Source organism: Amblyraja radiata, chromosome 39 (assembly GCF_010909765.2).
Source record: "Amblyraja radiata isolate CabotCenter1 chromosome 39, sAmbRad1.1.pri, whole genome shotgun sequence".
Classification (NCBI taxonomy): Eukaryota; Metazoa; Chordata; class Chondrichthyes; order Rajiformes; family Rajidae; genus Amblyraja; species Amblyraja radiata.
The window spans coordinates 10,430,596-10,456,183 of record NC_045994.1 but is presented as its reverse complement, the minus strand read 5'-3'; positions in this window follow the sequence as shown (position 1 = coordinate 10,456,183).

Sequence of the window (25,588 nt, the reverse complement as noted above, 5' to 3'; positions counted from 1 at the left end):
TCATCACCCTCTACACCCAAGTTTTCCCTGCTCTCCCTATAATCCTTCACAATACAGTGTTTAGCAAATACATTGAAGGAGATTTAGAAAGGAAAAGTGTCAGAAGGATCTTGTTTTATTTACGAGATAGTAAGAGTCATTTTTATAAATTGCTTTAACAAGCCCACCTGCACAAGAAATGCTTTGCCCTAATTGTTGCATTGCTTATGTAGAGCAGCCATGTTAATTGCAGAACAATCACACAAACATTAATAAGATGCATGGCAATTTTCATCTGTTTTGCTTCTGTAACGGTTCCAGTTGAGGAGATTTTTGTACATTTATTCACACGCCAATTTTGGGGGTATTTAGCATTCAACCGAGTGACTCAAACAGGCAGACGCGATCCCCATGTAAACATCTCCTGAGAAGTGCGAGACTTTTGGCAAAATAGCAAAGCTTCACCACTGCAGTGGATTCCCAGTCGACCGAGGTTTGAACTTGATCAAGACACAAGAGACTGCAGATGCTGGAATCTGAAGCAAAGACAAACTGCTATTGGGACTCAGTGGGTCAAGCAACATATGTGAAGGTAAGGATGCAGGGGTTCAACCCTTTAGACATTTTAGAGATACAGCGTGGAAACAGGCCCTTCAGCACACTGAGTCCACGCCGAGCACCGAACACCCCATACACTAGCACTATCCTACGTACAAGGGACAATTTCCAATTTTACCAAAGAAAATTAACCTACAAACTTGTACATCTTTGGAGTGTGGGAGGAAACCAGAGCACCCGGAGAAAACCCACACGGTCACAGGAAGAATGTATAAACTCCGTACAGACTGCACCTGTAGTCAGGATCTTGTGCTTTAAGGTAGCAGTTCTACCGCTGCACCACTGTGCTACCCCAATGTAAATTGCTTAACAAATCCAAAATATCGACTGTCCCTTTTCCTCCGAAGATGCAAATTGGACCCACTTGGTTTCTCCCAGCAGTTTGCTTTTTTAACTTAAACCAAACAAACAAGACTGGAAATGAAAAATATATCTCGAGAAGGAATTAAAGAACGAGAGGACATGAAAGAACGCACAATATTGTCATCCACAACTGAAATAAAACTGGTACATATTTCGTGGAGGTACTCTCTGTAACTTTGATTTTAAAATCCAAAGAGTGGCTCCTTGTGTATTTGGGGGCTTAAGACTTTTTTTTTTAACATGTAATAGGTCAATAGAAAGTCATCTTTGGTTGTTATTTTGCAAACTTGAAAAGTGTATGGGTACAATTCTAGTTCCTGTTGGCAGCTTTCTTGGCAGCTAGAGACCTAAAAATACTCAGAAACAGATTACAAACCACAATTGCCCATTAAGGATCGTAAATACTGGTGCATTGCAGGGAACACAGCTGCAGATTCATGTTTTTTGTTGGTTACATTCTCGCGGAGAAAGAAATACATGTCAAACGTGGGAATAGAATTCGTCCCATTCGTATTCAAAAAGAAAAAAAATAATTGCTTCATTAATTCACTGGTATACCACTGTGCAAAAAAAAAAGCCACTTGATTGCTCACAAATATTGTTGTCGAGGCTGACTGAAAAAATAAATTGATACGAAGATAGCTTTGTAGTGACTATGAAGGTTAATAGAAAACAAAGACATAATGTCGATCTATTCCGAATCCCAGGACATCCCGCCCCGTTACAATCAATAACGGGGCGGAACAGTGGCGTAGCGGTAGAGTTACTGCCTTACAGTGCTAGGGACCTGGGTTCGATCCTGACTATGGATGCTGTCTGTATGGAATTAGTACGTTCTCCCCATAACCTTGTGGGTTTTCACCAGGTGCTCTAGTTTCCTCCCACACTGCAAAAACGTACAGGTTTTTAGGTTAATTGGCTTCGGTAAAAAAATTCCCTCGTGTGTAGGATAGTGCTAGTGTATGGGGGATCGCTGGTCGGCACGGGCACAATGAGTCAAAGGGCCTCTTTCCGCACTGTATCTCTATTGAGGGAGTGAAGCGTAGGTTCACAAGGTTAATTCCCGGGATGGCGGGACTGTCATATGCTGAGAGAATGGAGCGCCTGGGCTTGTATACTCTGGAATTTAGAAGGATGAGAAGGGATCTTATTGAAACATATAAGATTATTAAGGGTTTGGACATGCTGGAGGCAGGAAACATGTTCCCGATGTTGGGGGAGCCTAGAACCAGGGGCCACAGTTTAAGAATAAGGGGATAACCATTTCGAATGGGAGATGAGGAAACACTTTTTCATACAGAGAGTTAGTTGTGGAATTCTCTGCCTCAGAGGGCTGTGGAGGCCGGTTCTCTGGATACTTTCAAGAGAGAGCTACATAGGGCTCTTTAAGATAGCGGAGTCAGGGGATATGGGGAGAAGGCAGGAACGGGGTGCTGATTGTGGATGGTCAGCCATGATCACATTGAATGGCGGTGTTGGCTCAAAGGGCCGAATGACCTACTCCTGCACCTATTGTCTGTTGTCTAAAGTCTAAAGTCCTCTCATTGTGCAGTCAGTGTAACAATATAGCTAATTTATGCACAGCAAGATCACAAATAAGTGATGCTGACCAGAAAAGCTGCTTACTGTAATATGAAATGAGGGATAAGTAATGGCATAGTGTTAACAGATTCCGGCCATGTGCCATGAATATTCGTTCAGTTTAGTATTGAAATACAGCCAGAAATAGGCCCTTCAGCCCATCGAGTCCGTGCCGACCAGCAATCCCCGCACACTAACACGATCCTACACACACTAGGGACAATTTATAATTATACCAAGCCAGTTAACCTACAAACCTGTATGTCTTTGGAGCGCGGGAGGAGACAGGAGATTTTCCTTCCTCTCTCTGGCTTCATAATTTAGAGCTGTTCAATCCTGGCTTACACCTTCTGCTATTATTTCTGGCCTTTGTTCCATCCTCTTGCCTATCAAAATCCCCCTTCGCCGATGTCTGCCTAGTACCTGCCAGGCACTGTCCTGCCTCTCCCCTCTTACAGCTTCCTTCCACAATCAGTCTGAAGAAGGGTCTCGACCCAAAACATCACCTGTCCATGTTTTCCAGCATTGCTGCCTGAACTGCTGAGTTATGCCCCTGTCCCACTTAGGAAACCTGAACGGAAACCTCTGGAGACTTTGCGCCCCACCCAAGGTTTCCGTGCGGTTCCCGGAGGTTGCAGGTGGTTGCCGGAAGTTGCAGGTAGTGGAAGCAGGTAGAGAGACTGACAAAAACCACCGGGATCCCCACAGAAACCTTGGGTGGGGCGCAAAGTCTCCAGAGGTTTCCGTTCAGGTTTCTTAAGTGGGACAGGGGCATTACTCCAGCACCGCGTGTCCTTTTGTGTATTTACCAGCATCTGCAGTTCCTTGTTTCTACAAACGAACTACAGATAGATGCTGGAAAAGAAATAAAAACTGAAAGCTGTGGATATGTTCAGCAGGTCAGAGAGAAAAACAGAATTAACACTTCAGGTCAATAACTCTTCCTTGGAATTGGAAAAGTGTGAAAACAATTCGGTTTCAAGTGGCAGAGGGGAAGATGGGTCAAGAGAAGAAAGGCAATGTCTGCAATAGGGTGGAGATGAAGGTGGTTTAAACTAAATGATTCTTTTGGTACTGTCTACTTTATAGACGAGTGAGGAAAGATAGAGAGACAGGAGCAAAAAAAATGCCATAAAAGTGAAATAACAACTATTGCAGTTAGACTTTAGAGTTTAGAGATACAGCGTGGAATCAAGCCCTTCTGTCCACTGAGTCCATGTCGACCAGTGATCCCATACACCAGCACTATCCTGAGGACAATTACAATTTATAAGGACAATTTCCTTTTTTTTAACAGTAGCCTATACTGAACTTTTTGTTGTTTATTATGGATTGCACGGAGTATTATGTTTACATATCTGTTGTGCTGCTGCAAGTAAGAATTTCATTGTTTCATTGTTCCATTTTGGGAAATATGACAATCTTGACCCTTGAAAGAAATCCGTCACCATCCAATCTCGCCTGCATGCAGCTCCAGCAAGTCATTTTATTCCGTCTGGAGAAGGATTTCGATGCAAAACATCACCTATGTACGTCCTCCAGGAATGCTCCTGACCCGCTGAGTTACTCCAGCACTTTGTGTCTTTGATTCTACAAGTCATTCTGTTCAGTTGGGGAAGAGCAGTGAACGTTGACCGAAGTGCGGTCACCGAACCACTAATTTCTATCTCCCGTGAATGAAAACCTTCAAGGGCCAACCGTGAACAACTTGTTCTTTTTCATACTAATCACAACACAACTGCTTTATCTGTGTAGGGTCTCGACCCGAAACGTTACCTATTCCTTTTCTCTAGCATGTGCTGTCTGACCCGCTGAGTTACTCCGGCTTTTTTGTGTCTATCCTTGCTTTATCTGCCGTTCCTTCCTACACATGCCTTAAGAACACTTGAGTTTCCAACAAAGAAAATAGTTTCAGAAGGTTACGTGACCGACCAAGTGAAGACAACACACAGCTTGAGCACATGGAGCAAGGAAGCTTACAGGAATAACACCTGTGTCTTCATTTTCTTATCTGTGAGATGTCCTTTCTGGAAGGAATTTGGAGAATAAAGCAGCATTTTACAACCATAGTAAAGCATGTTGGATAACACTGTTTACGTCCAGCTTCTCCAGTCCAGCTACCAACCGGAGATGGATTTTCCTGCAGTGGACTTTATCGATTGAAGTTGTCAATGTTGAAGGTACACAAAAATGCTGGAGAAACTCAGCGGGTGCAGCAGCATCTATGGAGCGAAGGAAATAGGTAATGTTTCGGGCCGAAACCCTTCTTAATGTTGAATTTGTTTTCTAGATCAGTAATCTGACTGTGACACAGCAGCAAGTAAGTTGACTGATAAGGACGGTAAAAGCGACAAGTTGTGCCTTGAAATATTATGTTTCTTTTGGAAAAAAACTGCACGGTTCCTGACAGGAAGGTAATCAACAAATCTATCTATCTATCTATTTATCAATCAATCAAATGGGGCTTAGATAGTTGGAAAGTCAAGTGGTAAAAAATAGTTCTCAATAAGCAATTGTGCCCCTTCAATCTTGGGTAGAAACAAGGAACCACAGATGCTGGTTTACCAAAATACAAAGTGCTGGAGTAACACAACGAGGCAAGCAGCATCTCTGGAGAACCTGAATAGGTGATGTTTCGGGTCGGGTCCATTCAATCAGTCAATAGACGTCACCTATCCATGTTCTCCTGAGATGCTGCTTGATTTGCTGAGTTACTCCAGAACTTTGTGTTCTTTTCTACTGCTTGGGCATCTTTTTGGAAAGTTCTTTCAGAAAGCCACTGCAATTCTTTCATGCCTTGGTTAAGGATCTCGTCATCATTGGTAAATGCAGGCATTGGGTGCTGTAAGGAGTCTATGGAGTTGGGGTTGGTGCTAGCACAGCGGAAGGTCTAATTAGGCATTTAAATTGCAACGCTCTTAGCGATTTTGCTAAACATGGCATGGACATCAGTTTGTTCCATTATTCTCAATGGGCACTGCCTCTCAACGCAACAGGGCATGTATTGGGTATCCTCTTGGATTACCCTTGGACTATCCTTGATCGGACATTGCGGGCTTTACCTTGCACTAACAATTATTCCCTTATCACGTGTCTATATCACTGCCTGGATAGCAGGTAACAAAAGCTTTTCACTGTACCCCAGTACACGTGACCATAAACTAAACTGTGTTACTGTGCTCCTCCTGCTAAGTCTCACACTGTTTCCCAGCCACCTACACGAGCACCAACATAGCAGCCAATGTGTGCCGAATGCTGATTCACCGTATCACACTTGGCAAGTATCTGCGTGTCAAGACAAACCACATTTACACAAAGCTAGATTCAAGCTCCCATTATGCACCAAGGGTGCTCGGAAGGATTGCAAGTAAATATACACAATTTCAGTCAATTGTGTAAAATATACAACATACAATTCATCCATTTGGGCCAAGTTATTTTTGTATTTTCTGCAATGGCATCTCACAACAGAAACTAAATGTCCTTGGCTCCAGCCCATTTGAAGGATTGGATTAATTCCAATGGAAACCAACATTCTTATCCATTGATAATTGCTGTCAAAATAACTTTAAAGAAAATAGACTTGTGAAATGTCTTCCTTTCTACCCTTCTGGTTTTTTCCACTATCTGCAATAAAGTTGCTCAGGAAAACTTTTTTAACTATTAGCCTACATCTCAAAGTATTTCAAAAAATATAGCCAAACATCATACAGCCATATGACCAATATTGCAACTCTCCTTGTACCGATTCTCCTTATTCTTTCTAATTGTCTCTGTAATAATTATTTTTAAAGTTGATTACTTTATCACCTCTGCCCATATACCCGTTTGGGCGGCACAAAGGCGCAGCAGTGGAGTTGCTGCCTTACAGTGCCAGAGTCTCGGGTTCAATCTGTATTGAGTTCGGGTGATGTCTGTATGGAGTTTGTACGTTCACCCTAGTAGAGTAGTTATTAAGATGGCTGATCCGTGGGCAGTTGCTGCTGGGACGCAAGTCGGGGCCTGATCAACCCCGGCTGGGTCGCCTGGGCGAGGGTGTCTGATGTTGTGAGGCCCAAAACACCTGATGACCCCTGATCACATCACTGAGGATGCGTCCCAGCGAATCTAGAAGATGCATATTTTTCACGCTTCTGTAAATTGTCCCGAGTGTGTTGGATAGAAATAGCGAATGCGTGATTGCTGGTCGGCACGGATTCGCTGGGCCGAAGGGCCTGTTTCTACACTGTAGGTATGAACTAAACTAAACTCATATACACGGAACATAACATTATATTCAAGCAATATTATGCAGATAAACATAACAGCACTGTTGTGTACCACAACATCTCCAGGCAGTACTGAGGTACCCATTTACACTACTTTTCATATTGATTTTGGGAATATTGTTCTCAAAGTACTGTCACGTTGTATTGTTAATTCTTGATTGTACAACTGAGAAGTTGACTTAGAAGACATTAAAAACCTTGATTACAGCACCTCAGAGTTTATTTTGTATGTGCTTCTATCAAAAAGCAGCAACCCCAGGGTCAAGTAGGTGATGTTTCGGGTTGAGACCCTTCTTCAGACGCCTATCCCTATTCTCCAGAGATGCTGCCTGTCCCGCTGAGTGACTCCAGTTTTTTGTGTCTATTTTCAGTTTAAACCAGCATCTGCATTTCCTTCCTACACATTTTGTCTGCAATTGTGGCAGCTTGCAGTGGCAATTGTGGCAGCTTGTTTACACTGAAGATAGACACATAACGCTGGAGTAACTCAGCGAGTCAGGCAGCATCTCTGGAGAAAAAGAAATAGATGACATTTCAGGTCTGACCTTTCTTCCATCTGAAGAAGGGTCTTGAATTGAAACGTCACCTATTCCTTTTCTCCAGAGATGTTGCCAGACCCGCTAAGTTACTCTTGCATTTTGTGCCTATCTTTAGGTTAATAAGTGATCAGATCCATACATACAATAAATATAGTTGTGAAGAAACTAATACTCACTTCATAATCCCTGGACCATAAGAGGAAGGGCTAAATTTATGTCAGTTTCACTTACGATTAGTAAATTAAAATCTTTAGTGAATTAGTGTGGATCGACAGTGGTTGCCATAGAACACAGAACATGGAACAAGGCCCATCGGCCCACAATCTCCATGCACACATGATGCCATGTTAAAGTAATCAACTCTGCCTGCACAGGATCCATCTCCCTCCATTCCCAACAGAGGGTCTCATCAGCTTGGACCTGTGCACAAGTGATCAGAGCAGAATTAGGCCATACGGCCCATCAAGTCCACTCTGCTATTCAATCATGGCTAATGTATCTTAACCTCTCAACCCCATTCTCCTACCTTCTCCCCATAACCTCTGACACCTGTACTAATCGAGAATCTATCAAAGGTACACAAAAATGCTGGAGAAACTCAGCGGGTGCAGCAGCATCTATGGAGCGAAGGAGATAGGCAACGTTTCGGGCCGAAACCCTTCAAATCTATGAATCTATCAAACTGCCTTAAAACTATCCATTGATTTGTCCTCCACAGCCGTCTGTGGACTGCCTGACAGAGATACTACATAATGGTTTTCAGAATATCCCGTTGTTAATCCATCTTAAAAGTCCTATGGAATTCATTCCGTTATGTGCATCTAGAAATTTGCAGCAAACAAGCTCAAAATCTTTAATATAAATCATAGAACGCAGAAACAGGCCCTCCGGCCCACTGTATCCAGGCAAATCAATTTTCCTTGAGCATAATAACACCCTTCTTGGTAAATGAGATAATAATTAAAGAGACTGCAGGTAAAGGAATTGTGTAGATAGGAACTGTAGATGCTGAAGATAGAGACAAAATGAAGATAGGGACAAAACTGAATATAGAGACAAAATACTGGAGTAACTCAGTGGAAGCATCTCTGGAGAGAAGGAATGGGTGACGTTTCGGGTTGAGGTTGTAAAGGAATTATGTTGCTCAACTTTGGAAAAGGACATTTGCTCTGTGTGTATATCTTCCATGTCATGATTAATTTTTTTCCATTAAGGTGCTCAAGAGAGAGTGCCGGTTTTTTATATTTCATTACTGCTGATTCTGAGGTAAAATTTGGCAGGTTTATCTTATTTTCCAGTTCAGGTGGATTGAAGATTGGCCACAACTTGTCTGGAAGAAGCAACAGTCATTAGATTAAAAGAAAACACTCCACAAAATTCTCAGCAATATCATCTGCCATCCAACAATGCCTTCCCAAGCGGGTCCTATAGATTCATTAACACATAAAGCTTGTTGTTTTACTTTATATTGTTTATTTTCTTCTTTCAGTTCCTTCCTCTGGGACTGCAGCAGAAAAATGGAGAAAATCATCCAAGATATTTGTGTCGTATTATTCAAACTGTTCCAACTTATACCTCTGTTCCTTAGCGCAGAAGCAAGGAAATTGTCAGTGTGGCCTATCATATGAGAGAAGATCATATCTCTGACAGTTCTAAGTAAGTTATTATGGCTGGGAAACTTAGAGATATCTTGTTTAGCTTAGGAAACAGGCCCTTTGGCCCACCGAGTCCATGCCGACCAGTGATCCCCACATATTAACACTAGGGACAATTTTCAATTTATACCAAGCCAATTAATCTACAAACCTGTATGTCTTTGTAGTGTGGGAGCAAACCGGAGATCTCGGAGAAAAGTCACGGGGAGAACGTACAAACTCTGTACAGACAGCACCCGTAGTCGGGATCGAACCCGGGTCTCTGGCGTTGTGAGGCGGTAGCTCTACCGCTACACCATGGTGTCGCCCACATACCTTGAAGTTTGGAATTCGGAAGTTACACTAAACTAAACTAAAAAAAATTAATAACTATTATTTAACCACTGCCTTCTGAAGTGATGCATAGGCTAATGCAAATGCATGGGGCAAAGTATTAAATTAAAATAGCACAAATAAAAAGAACCTATAAAAAGTCCCATTTTTCTGTGAACATCCAAACCAATGCACTACCTAAGGAAGGGCTGACATAAAACACCTGTCATGACATATTTCCTGTGCCACTTATAATCAGAGGGAGATTTACTCAACCTCACCTTGACTTCATACATTTTCTTAACAACCGCAGCAAGATTTAAGTTAGAACGCACTAAAAATAATTCAGCAGATCCAAGCCGAGCACAAACACAATAAAGTCAAAACTGTCTGTATAATTAGGATAATTTGTGCGCTCTCCATCTCACAGTCAGTGCTCATTATCAAAGATGCAAAAGCCAATCTTATCAAAGTTGTTTTGGGATTATTTTCGGCTTTCAAAGGTGGCATAGCATGAGAGTTGCTACCTTACAGCACTCAAAGTGCCGGAGACCCGGGTTCAATCCCGACTTCGTGTGCTGTCTGTACGGAGTTTGTATGTTCCTCCATGACCCGTGTGAGTTTTCTCCGGGTGCTCCGGTTTACTCTCACACTCCAAAGACGTGCAAGTTTGTAGGTTAATTGGCTTGGTATGAATGTAAAAATTGCCCCTAGTGTGTGTAGGATAGCATTAATGTGCGGGGATCGCTGGTCAGTGTGGATTCGGTGGGTCGAAGGTCTTGTTTCCGTGCTGCCTAAGATGGTTTGATTCTTAAAGTAGATTGAATGCAAGAAAATGAGGTCTGCAGTGTGCTGAATGGAAATTGAAAACAGAAGTAACAATATCACAACTTCAAAATATCGTGCATCTAAACCCAATGGAAAATATTTCCTAATCTAGTAACCACCAGATGAGAGGGAAAAACTGCACAGAAAGGAGGACAACTGTAATTGTCAAGAGAGTAAAACAGGAACTATTTCCAAGAACAGAATTCAAAGAACAAATTATTTTGTAAGACATTGGTCAAGTTATGAGAACTCATCCATATTCATAACGGACAGGTACATGGATAGGAGAGGTTTGGAGGGATGTCGGCTAATGTGGGCAGGCGCGACTAGCGTAGATGGGGCATGCTGGTCGCCAAGGGCAAGTTGGGCTGAAGGGCCTGTTTCCGTGCAGTATGACTCTATGACTTCACAGTTGTAAATAATAGTTGATTTACAGTTAGATAGAATCAAAATCAGATATTTCAGTACACATTTTTTCAGGGTGCTATTTGTGCACAAAGTTAGAACTAGTAATAAGGACATCTTACAAAAATTTAGGGATAGACTATATTACTGATTCAGCAGCACTACTTCCACAAGGTCTACACATACTTATTTGATTTATTAATCAAAATCCCTTATCCATTGCCCTAGCTTTCACCATTCAGTTTCAAAACATGAAGCAATTAGCAATTTCAGCTTGCAAGGGGTTCTTATCTAAAACATGCTGCACTTGTTACATTTGTTTTATTAACATGGAACACCTTGTGGGAGTACGAGCAAGGCCAAGGGATGTGTAGGAAGGAACTGCAGATGCTGGTTTACACCCAAGGTCCACACAAAAACCTGGAGTAACTCAGCGGGTCAGACAGCAACTCTGGAGAAAAGGAATAGGTGACGTTTTGGGTCGAGACCGGATCGAGGTCAGAAGAAGGGACTCGACCTGAAACGTCACCGATTCCTTTTCTCCAGAGATGTTGTCCGACCCGCTGAGTTAATCTTGCTTTTTGTGTCTATCATTGGTGTAAATCCGCATCTGAGGCCAAGGGAGGTTTGCATTTGTTATGCCCATCACTCTGCAGATATTTCACTTGAAACATGACATCAAGCAAGGAACAAAAAACTTGCCCCTTGCATCTGCTTTAATCTGTGCCCCGATGACCTTAAAGCTGCGCCCTTTGATCCTTGGGGAAACTCAGCGGGTGCAGCAGCATCTATGGAGCGAAGGAAATAGGCGACGTTTCGGGCCGAAACCCTTCTTCAGACTGAAGAAGGGTTTCGGCCCGAAACGTCGCCTATTTCCTTCGCTCCATAGGTGCTGCTGCACCCGCTGAGTTTCCCCAGCAATTTTGTGTACCTTCGATGTTCCAGCATCTGCAGTTCCTTTTTGAACCCTTTGATCCTTGATATTTGCACCCTGGATAAAAAGGTTCTGACTCGCCGCCCTATCTATGCCTCTCATAATTTTATATACTTGTAAATATTTGGCTGCTTATAACGACAACATTTTCTCCCCAAGTATCACAGTGACAAAAATAAAAGCCACTTAATTCCTATGTGTTATTCAGCCAGCGATAAGCTGGTTTCTCCTCTTAAGATAAGATTTCTAAAACCAGAATGTCTTGATGTCAATAAACCCTTCCTGAGTGTTAAGCAGAGGACTAGCATTACTGATTCAATTTGCCCTGGAAACAGTAACAGAATGACATTGAGACATAGTTATTTAAGCACTTTCTTCCCCCAAGGGGAATAGTTAGTAATTAAAAGCACAAATTCAGGAACTGTACTGTTTATACAAATTGTCTTAATAGTCACAAACTACTTAAAACACAGTTCCATCTCCATGGAAGACTGATTTTCATATCTCTGCTCATTGGTAAAGGTCTATTAAGAAGGAGATTATTATATGATCAATCCATCTCCATTGCCCAATACACCACTCTTGTCATTAAACGTTTCTTTTATAATTTGTTCACATATTCGGGGCCATTGGTAAGGCCAGTATTTACTATCTATCCCTAATTGTCTTGAACCAAGTGGTTTGATGGGCCGTTTCAGAGGGCAGTTGAACATCAAATACAAATGCTGTTGGTTTGGAGTAGGACACGCTCCACATTGTCTTTCCTTCTCTGGATGATACTGGTAAAGCAATGAAATGTAGATGCAAGGAATTGCAGATACTGATGAAGCTGACGGGGTCTCCAATAATCTGATCATCTCACACTCAAAATATTGATGGGGGCATTTTATTAATTTATTCACTCAGTGAATTTAAATTCCCCGGTTGCTATGGCGAGATTTCAGCCTATATACAAAAGAATGCAAAGTGTTGGAGTAATTCAGCAGGCCAGGCAGCATCTCTTGAGAACATGGAGAGGCCCATCTTCAGACAACCAAGCTTGTGGATTGTTAGCCCAGTCACTTAAACAACATGTATATTGTGGTCAATGTCATAAGGCTCAACTAATTCTTGCAGAAATATGATAAAATAGTAAGATTAAACGAGAACTTACCAGTTTGAAGTTTGATCTGTATTTTATGAGGAGTTACGATGAGGGATTACGTGAAGAACCCGCTCAGCGCGCATGCGCGGCATACTTCCAAGCAGCGGTGTGGAATCGCAGATAGACACAGTTATTTGAAGTAAACATAGTAAAGAAAAGGAGACATCAGTTATTAGTTTGATCCATACAATGAGGGTGGGAGCGGAGGGCACGTAATCCCTCATCGTAACTCCTCATAAAATACAGATCAAACTTCAAACTGGTAAGTTCTCATTTAATCTTACTATTTTACTTCGGAGTCACATGAGTGACTACGTGAAGACTTCAAAGCTCTGTGATTTCAAACCGTGTAACAGTTTTATTTCACTCACTGCCGAAGTTCTTGAGGGAGGAAGTGTTATCGTAATCAACCAATTAATCTGTTTTTCGAGAAACAAAAAAGTTTTTTTTTTTAACAATAACAAAATAAATGGCTCCTCCGGGCTTAAATTAAATATTTGCAGCTTGTAATATTTTCCCTGCAAATAAATCAGGTTTCGTCAACGGCTTGTTATAAAAGTTCTGAATGTCGTTTCCCTCGACCATCCTGCTGTATTCAGAATATGGTCAACCAGTACGTCCATTCTCTCGGCCGTTGATGTAGATGCTGCCCTAGTGGAATGAGATTTTAAATGTATTAGTATCTATTCCGGCAGCCTTCAGTACCTGTTTGAGCCATCTTGAAATGGTTTGGCTCGTTACCCGGCCATGAGGTTTCTTGTGGCTGACCCATAAGGCTTTTTCACTCCCTCTGATATCGTGGGTTGTGTCTATGTAATGTTGTAGATGGGTCACGACACACAACCGTGGCTCTGGTGGGTAGGCCCGGAATACCACTACTGGATTAGCTGTTCCTGGCCTGCTTTGTTTCACCAGACACTGTATGATGAATGTGATCTGATCTGGGGTGGTCACCATGTTGTCCAGCCTCAACTTGTGTAGTGACTGGACCCTCTGAGCGGATACAAGTGCCATCAACATGAACGTCTTTAGTGTAGCTTGCTCGAGGCCGAGGGATCTGGCTGGTGGCCATTCCCTGAGGTATGTCAGGACCACACTGATATCCCAAATATGGGTATACCTGGGCTTAGGGCGCTTGATATTGTAAATGCCCTTCATCAGTTTAACCACGAGTGGATGGGATCCCATCGCCTGTTGTCCTGGCGCTGGTTGTTGCGTACGTTGTCCCTGTTTCCTGGTAGTACTTCTCCCATTTTTTGATGCTGGTTAAGTACTGCCTATTGTTGGATGTTTGAAGGGATGCCGACATGGTGGTGATGGTTTGTTCGGACAATCCTAGTTCCAGGTAAGGTCTGTTCAAAACCTGTAACCCAGGAGTTTAATTTTCTCATGGCATGGGTGTTTAACTTACCTGGTAGGTAAGTAGCTGATAGCCAAATATGTCTTTCGACACACCCTTGCCAAATCATGTTGACCAATTTGTCGCATGATAATGATTTTATGCCACCCATATGGTTAATATAAGCCACCACCATAGTATTATCAATTTGTAACCGAACATGCAAGTGCTGCATATTAGATACATATGCTTTTAAACCATAAAAGGCGCCCAACATCTCTACATAGTTAATGCCCAGTGTAAGTAGTAATGATGACTCTAGGTTAGTCCATCTACCACCTGTGCTGGATATGGAGTTAGTCGCTCCCCAGCCTGAGCACTGGCATCTGTTTGAATAACTAAAGTAGGGTTAGTGATGATGATAGGGCTGAAACTATGCCAAACGTTTTCTGCCCACCACTGTAGTTCTGATATTGCTTCAGTGGGTAATTTCATGACACAATCATAGTGACCTGTATGTCGTTTTAGTGCCTGTACCTTTGCTCTCTGTAAATTTTGATAGTGCAAAGGTCTGAATTGTGTAGCCGGAAATGCTGCTACCATTTCCCCAATTACTCTTGCTACTTGTCGAATAGTTGGTCGCTCGTTGACCATTAAATTGTTGCATGATTGTGCTAATTCAACCATTTTTGCCTTTGGCAAGGTAACAGTCATATGGACTGAGTTAATTGTGAAGCCCAGGTAGTCCATGATAGTGGATGGCTTCAACTTAGATTTATCTGGATGTAGGCCGAACCCCAGAGTTTCGAGGAGCTGTTTTGTAGCTGATACTGCTGCCACAGCCAATTCCATCGTTTTCCCCTGTTATCAGAATATCATCCAGATATGCCATGACAATATGTTTTGTTTTCTTAGTATTGCCATGGCTGGTTTCAATATTTTGGTGAATAATCTTGGGGCTGAAGTTAGATCATTGGGCAATGCTTTGTACTGCCATTGCTGTCCCATCCAGATACATTTTAGGTATCTGCGATGATCCTTGTGTATGGGTACTAGATAGTAAGCATCTTTGAGATCAATGCTTGCCATGAAGTATCCTTTGGAAATCAGTTGTTTGGCAGTAACAAATGTCTCCATTTTGAAATGTATATACTTAACAAACTTATTTAGCGATGTTAAATCAATGATGATGCGACATCCACCATCTTTTTTGGTTTTAGTGAATATATTCGATACAAATCCCAAAGGTTCATGTTTGGTCTTTTCGATGACCCCCTTTGTGATAAGTCTCACCAGTTCAGCTTGTCCCTCACGTTTCTCTTTGACGGAGGGAGAAAATACCCTTTGGGCCCAATGTTGAACTGGCGGCGATTTTTCTGACATGAATTGTATTTCATATCCACTAATGCTGTTAAGTATATAGTTGTCACTCGTGACAGTACCCCATGCTTCTTTGAACAAGTGTAATCTCCCCCCTGTTAGTAAAGAACCCTTACTCTATATGCTGGCAGGAACCAGACCCACCTACCTCCATGGTTATTGGGGTTTCTTCTGTTTTCTCATGTTCTTGAAGGCTTTGCTTGTCTGATGTGCTGGCGATGTTGGGGGGTGGCGCATTTTTCATGGGGTCCGCTCTGGGCCCTGATCTAAAAAAGATCTTTGGGGATAAATGCGGTCCCCGAGCTTTCACCAGTCCCATATTGAGGACGTCGACTGGTGGATGCCGTGGGGTGCTGCCGCTTGGGTATTGTAGGTCTTGGTTTGCTCGTCCCGGGGCCTGCCCTCATGAGGCTGAAAGTTTTCGATGCCTCTTCCATGTCCCTTACCTTTTTGGTGAGGTCCTTCCCGAATAACAGAGCGTCCGTCTCTGCAGCTGGGGCTTTGCATAGCCCAGCGAATTTGGGATTGAGGGCAGGTCTTATGATTTCCCGCCGGAAGTTTCAAACTGAGTGTTGCACATCAATGCCAGTACATCCTGCTGGCAGGTATCCATCTCCGTGCTGTCCACAGAACGAGCCAAAGGCTGTGATGGCCAACGTCAGGAGCCTTAGGATCCGCTGTAGCTTGAGTTCATGGTTATGAATGTGTGACCCCACGTGCCCCCTGATTTGGCTGATCACAGTCAGCACTCTGAGGCCTCACAGTTCTCTGGTGCTGTGTAAAGATCTAGTGCCTCAGAAAGCACCTTCCTGCAAGGGCTTATTCGAAAGATGATTTATGCTGGCCGTGTTTCGGTTCCAGCAGTCTTCCAGCACGTGGGGTTGCTACATAGCGGTCCATCACACCCAGCAGCTCTTCCTGCTCCTGCACCCCTTGCATACTCCCGATCTCGTCCGCCAGCCCCTGTTCCAGACCAGCCCAGCCCTGGTCACCAATGCTAGCCTCCAGTAATGAGGGAGCAGAGGGCAGTGCACAAGACACTGTGGAGGGGGTGCCTGATCTCCCTCCGCGAGAGCGCTCTTTCTGCGCATCCCGCTGGAGCTGCTCCAAGAGCCGTTGGATGCAGCTCATGCGGCTGTCTCTCCTCCGTTTAGGTGGAGACATGTCCCCGTCCGACGAATCGGGAAACACCAGCCGGTTGGTTTCCTGGTGGATTTTTTCCCCCCAGTCCGCTGTTCAGGCGTTTAGCGGGACTGGGCTTGGCTCGGTGTCGGGGTTGGTGGAGCGCTCTATGAGCGGTCCTGCCGCCTGCCGCTCCAGCGGCTGTCTCTCTCCCATGCGGGTGGAGAGACGTCCCCTCCGATAAGTCGGAAGCTACCGGCCGGATGCCTCTTCGAGCTCAGGGACTAGCGGGACTGGGCTCGGCACGGTGTCGGGGAATAGCGGAACACCGGACCCGGTAATTCCTACCGCCTGTTGCTGCCCCCCCTGTAATGGAACTGGAGTCGAGCGGGGGACAGGTTCTTCTATCGCTTTTGTGCCTTGTAGAAGCGAGAGCGCCCCTCAAGCAGCGCGTCTCGCAGGCACCTGCTCCGAGAGCTGCTCCAGCGGCTCAGGCGGCTCTCTCTCCCCCCGTGCGGGTGGAGAGACGTCCCGTCCGAATTCGGGAAAACACCTGCCTCGAACGGGGGACACTTTTGTTCCAGAGCCTTTTTCTCTGCCTGTAAAACACAAGCAGAAAAAGGCTCCCCTGTAATAGAAACCCGACCTCAGGGTACTCACCTGACGGTCCGTTTCATTCTGTAGCAGGAGCGCCTATCTCCCGCTGCAGCCGCTGTTGCACTGCTGGCGTTAATGCCGCGCATGCGCGCTGAGCGGGTTCTTCACGTAGTCACTCACGTGACTCCGAAGTAAAATATACTTCCATAGAACAATTAGCAAGGCTATCAGACAACTTTAGGATGGATGTCTAGGGTGGGTTGCAAAGTTTGGTAGCACTGATATTGTGGGCCGAAGGGCCTGTTCCTGTGCTGTACTATTCAATATTCTAAGTTCTTAAATGGAACATTTTGTACATATTTGTGCAATTGTATACTTTATTCCTGATGGCTTCATCTCTTCTGTTGGAGATTGTGAGACAGCCCATGTGATGAATTTATATCACTTTTTTATGAATTATTTAAAAATCTGCCTTTTCATTTGAAAGGTACCTTATGATACTGATTGACCCTTTTCAAACAGAATTGATTTAATAATCCTAATGCCATGAGCAGGATCAAAGCTGTTCAAAAGGCTCCAGACAAATATTCTAGTTTAAGGCACGCTGCAGAATTTTACAATATTTTTTGTGTCAAATGGCATGTGCCTTAGCAACAAAAGTAATTAAAAATTGCTCACAATTCATACATTCAGCACTTCAAACACCAGACTGCAAATTTATATCACAGTTATAATCAAAGGCAATCATTTAAGAATGTAGAAAGTTTTGCCAGAAGCAGCAAATGCCTGGATTCACAATTCACAATACAACCAAAATATCCAGACTCTCACACTTAAAGCTGCAGGGAAAAGGGTTATTGTAAAACCTAATCTACAGTAAGAGAGTTGGGGAAACAAAATCTTCCATCCTCCAAATACTCACTCAGCAGAGAAAATAAACTTAACTTAGAAGGTAGGCACAAAAAGCTGGAGTGACTCAGTTGGATCAGGCAGCATCTCTGGAGAAAAGGAATAGGTGACGTTTCGGGTCGAGACCCTTCTTCAGATTGAGAGTCAGGGGAAAGGGAAACCAGAGGTAGAGAAGGTACATAAAACAAACGAATGAAAAATGTGCGATAAGCAACAGTGATCAACGAACGGTGGAAGCCACAATGCTCCATGGTTGGGTGTGGGTAGGTGATTAGTTTTCCAGACAGCGAAACTCCCCAAATCCAAAGTAATTTGTCTCCTCCAAACAAGATCATGCAAGCATATGTCAAAACACAAATCGCAGTGTTATGAGATTCATCTAGGTGGTCTCAGTTTCTCCCAAATTTCAAAAACATGCAGAATGAGAATTTGTGTAGGAAGGAACTGCAGATGCTGGTTTCAACCGAAGATAGACACAAAATGCTAGAGTAAATCAGCGGGGACAGGCAGGATCTCTGGAGAGAAGGAATGGGTGATGTTTCGGGTCTCGACCCATTCTTCAGAATGGGAATCTAATTGGCCACTGTAATTTGCCTACATTGTGTAAGTGAGTGTAGGAGCTTATAACAATGCGCGGAAAAAGGTTTAATGTAGAATTGCAGTTAAAAGTATGGTTTATATTAATTAAGGATTCAGTGGGCCTGTTTCCATGCTGTATCTCTCCACGGTCCTCTGTTTGACTGTGTTGGACCACGATCCCTGTAGGTGGCGATCAACATTGCGTCAGGTTAGATCCCCCTCCTGATTATTATACCTTGATAAAATTGTCCTCCTTCTTTTCAAATTTCTTTACAGGCTCACCTTTCCTTATGCCTGTGACCTGTGAGGGCAGCACAGTGATGCGCCTGGCAGGACTCAGACCTCAATGCGCCAAAGACAAGGGTTCGATCATGACCTTGGATGCCATCTGTGGAATTTGCATATTCGCCCCGTGATTTCCTCTGATTTCTTCCCACATCCCAAAGATGCAAGGGTTTGTAGGTTAATTGGTCTCTGTAAACTGCTGCTAGTGTGTAGGGAGTGGATGAGAATGTGGGATAATAAAGAGCTAGTGTGAACTAGTGTGAATCAATGGCCGTCATGGACTCGGTGGGCCAGAAGGGCCTGTTTCCATGCTGTATCTTTCAATCAACCCTTCCCTACAATGCTTCAAGATTTTTTTTGTTCCCTTTGCATCTGTGTCATTTTCCTTGCTCTGCCTTTGTGTGTCGTGCACCCAAACTAACCGTAATTTAAAAACCTGGGTTCTGCAAAATGAACCCACTCACAATATAACATCATATCTGCAGAAACAAGTCCCTGCATCAGGACTAAGAGTGGAGAGGGAAGATAGCCCATCTATCGAATAGAGAGGTAGAAACAAGGAACTGCAAATCAAAGTCAAAGTCAAAGTCAACTTTATTGTCAATTCAAATAATGCAACAAGTAGTTACACAGAGGATTGAAATTGCGTTTCCCCATACTCCAAATGTGCAAGTAATATTTATAACACAGACAGACAATATACCAATAAAGATAGACAATGGACATATACCATTATATAAAATATTCACAGTGTGCCAGAGTGTAGTAAAAATTTGAGGTATGTTATTAAGGTGCAATAATAAAAGGTGCAATATAGAAAAGTGCAAATAGCATACTGCAGACATTGAGTTAAAGTTAATTTGACAGTCAGTTGGTCTTTGTTTGTGTAATGTTCATGGAATTTTCTTGAGTGTGTTGAGTAGTCTGATGGCCTGAGGGAAAAAGCTGTTTTTGAATCTGGTGGTTTTGCTCCGCATGTTGCGGTAGCTCTTGCCGGATGGTAGGAGGGTGAACAGTTTGTGTGCTGGGTGGGTGGTGTCTTTGATGATATTGGTTGCTCTCTTGTGACAGCGAGATGGGTATAAGTCCTGGATTGCTGGTTGGGGTGATCTGGTGATCTTCTCCGCTGTCCTCACCACTCTCTGTAGGGCCTTCTGGTCAGCAGCAGAGCAACTGCCATACCAGACTGAGAGACTGCTGGTAAGAATGCTCTCAATGGCACCCCTGTAAAAAGTGGTGAGGGCAGAAGGGGGGAGGTCGGCTCTCCTCATCCGTCGAAGGAAGTGGAGGCGTTGCTGTGCTTTCTTGACTAGGGAGATGGTGTTGGTGGACCATGTCTGATCATCTGTGATGTGCACTCCCAGGAACTTGGTGCTTTTCACAGACTCCACTGCACTGCCATTGATGGTGAGTGGGTGTGTGCTGTCTGTTTCTTCCTGAAGTCCACAGTTATTTCTTTTGTCTTATTGACATTGAGTTGAAGGTTATTGATGTCACACCAGTTGATGAGTTGTTGTACCTCCTCTCTGTAGGCTGAGTCATCATCGTGGCTGATGAGGCCCACCACTGTTGTGTCATCTGCGAACTTGATGATGTGGTTCGAATTGTGTTTGGCACAACAGTCATGTGTCATCAGCGTGAACAACAGAGGGCTCAGCACACATCCCTGTGGGACCCCGGTGTTCATGATGGTGGTCTCTGATGAGTTTTTGCCAACTCTTACTGTCTGTGGTCTGTCGGTGAGGAAGTCCAGTAACCAGTTGCATAGTGGGGTGCTGATGCCTATTTCGCCGAGTTTATTCACCAGGTGTTGGGGGATGACTGTGTTGAAGGCGGAGCTGAAGTCGATGAACAGCATCCGCATGTAACTGTTATTGTTTTCCAGATGAGCCAGGCTTAGGTGGAGTGCTGTTGCTATGGCATCATCAGTGGAACGGTTGGGACGGTATGCAAACTGGAATGGGTCAAGTGTAGAGGGGAGACTGGATGTTATGTGGGCCTTGACCAACCTTTCAAAGCACTTCATCATGATGGACGTGAGTGCTATGGGCCGGTAGTCGTTCAGTGTTGAGGCTGGGGATTTCTTGGGTAGCGGTATGATGGTGGTGGCTTTGAAGCATGCTGGTATGATGGCTTGGCTCAGAGAGGTGTTGTAGATGTCCGTGAGAACATCTGTGAGTTGGTCAGCACAGTCTCTGAGCACACGCCCCGGTATGTTGTCAGGACCTGCAGATTTTCTGGGGTTCACCTTGAGTAGGGTCCTCCGCACATCAGCTGGGTCCAGGTGAAGTGTTTCATGGTCTGGGCAGGGAGGGGCTTTTGTTGGTGTGGTGGTGTTGTCTTCCTCAAACCGGTTGAAGGAGGTGTTAAGTGTGTTGAGGAAGTCTGTGTTGTACTCGCATGGTGGGGGTGTTTGCCTGTAGCCGGTGACAGACTGGATGCCTTGCCACAGGCGCTTGGGGTCCTTAGTGTCTGTGAAGTGTGCTTGAATTTTCTGTCCATAGACACGCTTGGCTGTTCTCACGCCCCGGTTCAAGTTGGCCCTAGCAGTACTAAGGGCGTCTTTATCCCCGGACTTGAAAGCAGCATTCCGTGCTCTCAGGAGCTCACGTACCGCCCTGGTGAACCAGGGTTTGTTGTTGGCCCTCGTGGTGATGTTTTTGATGACGGTCACATCTTCCATGCATTTGAATATATATCCAGTCACAGATTCAGTGTATTCCGTCAAGTTGACATGATGGTTGGTAGTGGCAGCCTCCCTAAAAACGGTCCAATCTGTGCAGTCGAAACAGTCTTTGAGAGCTGAGGTGGCTCCCTCTGGCCATGCTCTGATCTGCTTCACAGACGGCTTGTTCCTGGTCAATAGAGGTCTGTAGGCTGGAATTAGCATAACAGAGAGGTGGTCTGAGTTCCCCAGGTGGGGATGGGGAGCAGCTCTGAATGCCTGTCTGATGTTGGTGTAGACTTGGTCGAGTATGTTATTTCCCCTGGTTGCAAAGTTCACATGTTTGTAATAATGTGGTAGTACTGTCTTCAGTTTGGCCTGATTGAAATCGCCAGCGATGATGTAGACAGAGTCCGGGTTAGAGTTCTGCATTGAGCTGATAGACTGATACAATGTAGACAGTGCGTCCTTTGTGTTCGCACTGGGTGGAATGTACACAGCTGTGATGTTGATGGCTGTGAATTCCCTTGGCATGTAGAATGGTCGACATTTAATTGTCAGAAATTCTATATCCTCAGAACAGTGGCTTGACACAGTACCGGCGTTTGTACACCAGTTGTTATTGATGAAAATGCATACACCACCCCCCCCCCCCGAGATTTACCGCTGAGAGCATGACTCCTGTCCGCCCGGAATGTTGTTAGTCCGTCCAGCTGAATGGCGTTGTCCGAAACGGAGTTGTTGAGCCACGTCTCTGTGAGGATGATGGCGTTGCAGTCTCTGACCTTTCTTTGTGTAGTTAAATCCAGTCTAAGGTAGTCCATTTTGTTTTCCAGCAAACGAACGTTGGATAGCAGAATAGAAGGAAGTACAGGTCTGTAGGGGTTGGCTTTTAGCCTGGCGCTGATACCCGCTCGGCTGCCCCGCTTGCTAGGTCTAGCACACCGCTTGCGCCGCAAGCTAGGTCTCACACGCAGCGTGCACCGCCTCCAGTGTCGCCTCCAGTGTCGCCTCCAAATGCAGGTTTATTGAAGAAAGACACAAAATGCTGGAGTAACTCAATGTGACAAGCAGCATCCCTAGAGAACATGGAACACGTTTCGGGTCGGGACCCTTCTCCAGTCAGAAATGTCATCTATTCATGCTCTCCACGGATGTTGCTGTTACTCCACCATTTTGTGTCTAAATTCAGATTTACCTGCCTTAAATATTTTTAGGTTACCCTTTAAGATAATTTTTAATTATTAATTCCCAGAGGGGTAGCACAGTGGCGCAGCGGTAGAGTTGCTGCCTTACAGCGCCCGGGTTTGATCCTGACTACGGGCGCTGTCTGTATGGAGTTTGTACGTTCTCCCCATGACCACCTGCATTTTCTCCGGGAACTCCAGCTTCCTCCCACCCTCCTAAGATGTACAGATTTGTAGGTTAATTGGTTTTGGTACATTTGTAATTTGTCCTTCGTGTTTAGGATAGTGCTGGTGTATGGGGATCGCTGGTCGGCGCAGACTCCGGGACAAAGGCCCTGTTTATGCGCTGTATCTCTAAATGAAACGAAGCATGAAACCGTCACTCATTCCTTTCTGGAGGGCTTCTCATTATTGAACCTCCTTAACATTCTTCTTCTGCATTGACTTTAAACAAATAACCATGTTTCCTAGGAGTAATTATCAAACCCTTGCTGCATCTACCATTGTTTTGCATTCTCCAAGTTACATACTTTAACTTCTTGTGTTGAATTGATGACTAAGTATTCTTTAAAGCGAGACTGAATATATTATAAAATTTCTCGTACATACCACAGTATTAATCATCCTTCGTGCCACAGCCATAAAACATTGAACCGCAGCGAGCTGCGATTTACACCACTCCTGGCCTTGTTATAATGCATTCTTTTGCATGAATATTTGTTATAAAAAAATGTAGGTCACATAAATCCTGTCAGCAACGTTATTAAATATATTCCACACAGTGTGGAATCTTTTCACTGTACTTAACCCTACTTATCCAAATTGGGCTATGGTTTTGAGCCATTTTCAGTTTAATCAGTGATGTTTGCCTGAATCACCTCTGAATGTGCCCTCATTATCCATTTACTGTACAATACTTTACATGAGCCTGGCTCCATTTAGATATCACAATTGCTTGTATTTTCATGGCATCCTGCTGTTAATTTCATTCAAAAAACACAATTCAAATGCTTGTCGCAGATGATAATATTCTTGTTTCTGTCACTAGGCCTGATTTTGAGATGATCCGAGCTAATATAGCAGAACCATACTGAGACTTTCCTGTTTTCAAAGGCTTAGTATTGGAATTAAAATCTAAATGAGTCATTTTTCACTTCTTCCGTTGCTTCATGTGGATTCTGGAGATCACACAACACCCATTCAATAAAAGCAAGTTTCTTTCTCTCAGTGTCCTGGTTCCCCAGATGGAAAGGTTAATTGCTCATCAAGCTTAAGGGGCTGTCCCACTGCTGCGACCCAATCCGCGAGTTTAGAAGAGTTTGCCCTTGACTCATACTCGCAGCATGGTCGAAATGAGGTCCTAGGAGGTCTTTGTAACTCTCCTTCATGCTCGAGAGTAGTCCCCGTGTACTAGAGACCTCAGTTAGGTCTTGGCGTATATTTCAACATGCATAAAAATGCCCGAAAGTTTAAAAAAAAGTCGCCATGGAAAAAAATCAATATTTATTTTATTCGTAGGTTTAGTCAAAGTAGGTCGTAGTAGGTCGGCATGTTATTCGTAGGTAATCGAGGGTAATCGAAGGTAGTCAAAGGTAGTCGTAGATAGTCTTCAACATAGTCGAAGGGAGGTCGAAGGAGATCGAAGGAGGTCGTCTTCACTCTCCACTATTCGGTGTCCAATTTTCCCGTAGCTAGTCGAAGCTAGTCTTCAACATAGTCGAAGGAGGTTGAAGGAGGTCTTCAACATGACACTTTTTCAAACTCTCCTAAACTCTTCTAAATTCGCCAATTAGGTCGCCGCAGTGGGACAGCCCCTTTATTGGGTTTGTTGTTGGTGGCTTAGGCAAGATTCGCTGATATTCAGCCATTTAATCTATAGTGAGGATGGGCTCACAATTTCATGCAGAAATTGCAAAAGATAATGCTTGTGATTCCACGACACTGCAGAGATTGCACGGTGTTGAAATCTTCCCTCGCATAATTGGAGAAAATAAGAAACGTGAAGTTCGGGTGCATATGAAATAATTCCACTGTAAATACTCTGAAAATATTTACTTGGAAATGTATTCAAAAGGGAACTGCAGATGCTGGAATATCGAAGGTACACAAAATTGCTGGGGAAACTCAGCGGGTGCAGCAGCATCTATGGAGCGAAGGAAATAGGCGACGTTTCGGGCCGAAACCCTTGGGTTTCGGCCCGAAACGTCGCCTATTTCCTTCGCTCCATAGATGCTGCTGCACCCGCTGAGTTTCCCCAGCAATTTTGTGTACTTGGAAATGTATCTCTTTTCATGCACAAAATGCATTAAATATATACGTCAGCATGTTTTACTCTGGTTTGAAATTCGTGATTTTGGTGTAAGAGGGTGTGCTGATGCAACTAAACATCATGTTTAACCTGACTGGTGGAAGGTGAAATTCCAGGCAGTTACATTTTGGTGCTTGAGGTGTAACTGAGATTTTAATCAAAGCACAAAGTGCTGGAATAACTCAGGCAGCATCTCCAGAGGGAATGGATGGGCAATGTTTTGGTTCGGGATCCTTCTTCGGATTCCATGTTGTGAACCAGAATCGCTCCCAGAGCCACGTGAACTTCCTCAACACTTGCCTGCACCACCATGTTGTCTCACGTCAGTCTAAAGAAGGGTCCCGATCGGAGATGCCACTTGTGAATAGTCGTGAAAGGCCTGGATAGAGTGGAAGTGTAGTGGATGTTTCCACCAGTGGGAGAATCTAGGACCAGAGGCCATGGCCTCAGAATAAAAGGACATATCTTTGAGATGAGGAGGAGGAGGAATTGTTTTAGCCAGTGGGTGGTGAACCCATGGAATCCATTGCCACAGAGGGCTGTGGGTGCCGTCAATTAATATTTTTAAGGCGGAGATTGACAGATTCTTGA